The sequence below is a fragment of the Pelodiscus sinensis genome, chromosome 1 (genome assembly GCF_049634645.1).
Source record: "Pelodiscus sinensis isolate JC-2024 chromosome 1, ASM4963464v1, whole genome shotgun sequence".
Classification (NCBI taxonomy): Eukaryota; Metazoa; Chordata; order Testudines; family Trionychidae; genus Pelodiscus; species Pelodiscus sinensis.
The window spans coordinates 329,953,012-329,954,903 of record NC_134711.1 but is presented as its reverse complement, the minus strand read 5'-3'; the positions used below and the strand labels follow the sequence as shown (position 1 = coordinate 329,954,903).

The window sequence follows — 1,892 nt, the reverse complement described above, 5'->3', positions numbered from 1 at the left end:
TACTTGTTAGATTCTTTGTGCCTGTCCATCTGTCATTAACTGGGAAGCATGAGAACAAAACTCCCCTGTGGCCTTCATCTCAGACTAGTGAAGCCTCCCTATTTGGGGGTGTCACTAAAGGGGATCGCATTCAGTCTTGGCCCTGGATTTGCAGGGAAACTTCCCTGGGGGTGAAAATGTCTGTTTTACTACATAGAGGTAATAGGTTAACGTCCCTGTTTTGGAGCAAAGGGGCCCTGTCTTTGCCATGTGGAAGAAGCCAGCTAGTAAGTCACATTGCACTAGATTCAGAACCATTTTCACTTCCGAGACAATAGGCAGCCTATTTGTTCCCGCAGCTGCTTGGTTTTCATCCCGTAAACAATGGGGTTTAGCATGGGGGGGACGAGCACGTAGAGATCGGCCAGCAGGATGTGAATGTGTTTAGGGATATTGTGACCAAAGCGGTGGGTTAGGAAAGTGAAAAAGGCAGGGGTGTAAAATAAGAGGATGATACAGACGTGGGAGCCGCAAGTGCTGAGAGTTCTGTGTCGGGCATCTTTGGTGGGCAGCTTGAAGACAGCCCTGAGGATCAGTACATAAGACACAGCGATAAACAGAACGTCTAATATAAAAGCTACAATAGGCACTGCCAAGCCATACCAGATATTGAGAGAGATGTCCGCACAGGCCAGCCTGGCCACCCCGATGTGCTCACAGTAGGAATGCGGGATGACGTTGCTTGCGCAGAAGGGGAGCCGTTTGAGTAGAAAGACATCGGGAACAATTATACAAAAACTTCTGATGATGATGACCGTGGCTATTTTCCCGATCTTCTCATTGGTGAGGTTAGTCGTGTACCTCAGGGGGTCGCAGACGGCGATGTACCTATCAAACCCCATGGCCACTAGGACACCTGACTCAACAGCAACACCAAAATGCAAAAAGAACACCTGGGTGAGACAGGAAGTGAAGGAAATGTCCTTGGGTCCAAACCAGAAGATGGCCAGTGTGTTGGGCACGGTGCTGGTGGATAACAGTAAGTCGGCCATGGCCAGCATGGAGAGGAAAATGAACATGGGCTCATGCAGCCTGCGCTGGGTGGCGATGAGCAGGAGGAGACCACAGTTCCCCAGAACAGCCGCCGTGTACATCAGCGCGAAAGGGATGGAGATCCAGGGGTGCCAGGGCTCCAGGCCCGGGATGCCTACCAGGACGAAGATGAGGTGACTGAAAGTTGTGCTGTTGGGTGCGGCCATGTGGCGCTGAGGGCTCCGCTTGGGCACTAGGCCAAGCTGGAAATAGAAACAAGGTCAGTGATTGCTGGGCTCCCACCCCCTCACACTCACTTCTCACATCCCGCTCACCCTCTTCATGCTTGGGGTGAGAACTGCACTCATAGTTGTACAGGGCAGAACAGGAGCTGGTGACAGGGACCTGTCAGGAGCTTAGAGCTCAGACAAACCAGCCACAGAGCAGGCAGGGCCAGGTGGAGAGTCTCAGAAAGCCCAGCCCGTGAAGCCAGCCTTCATCAGCTCTGGGACGCATCCGGAAGCTATTAAGGAACATTCAGTTACTCGAGCTCCAGGATAATTTATTTCCCCAGCTCTGGCCCTGCTCTCCCAGCTCTGCCTGCTGGAACTGCAGCGGCCATGGAAATGAGATCACCTGGCCCCAAACTGTGGTGGAGAGAGAGGGTTGGAGTAGCCCTCTCTCCTGGGGCAGCTTGCACACTGGACCACCCCTCTTCGGCTCAGCTTAGGGCAATTGCTCAAAGGAAGCCCAGGCATGTTCATATTATTACAAAACCCAAAAAGTTCCTTGAGTGTCGGCCCCAAGCAAGACCTGGTCCCCTCCCAGCGCCAGAGGGAGGCCCCTGAAGAGAGACAAAAACTCCTGCTCCCCACTGCAAC

General features: G+C 53.0%; 1 pseudogene; it reads right to left on the bottom strand.

The window, feature by feature from the left end:
• Positions 1-287: 287 nt before the first annotated feature.
• Positions 288-1,238, bottom strand: LOC102452762 (olfactory receptor 52B2-like; annotated as a pseudogene).
• Between the last annotated feature and the right edge of the window lie 654 nt (positions 1,239-1,892).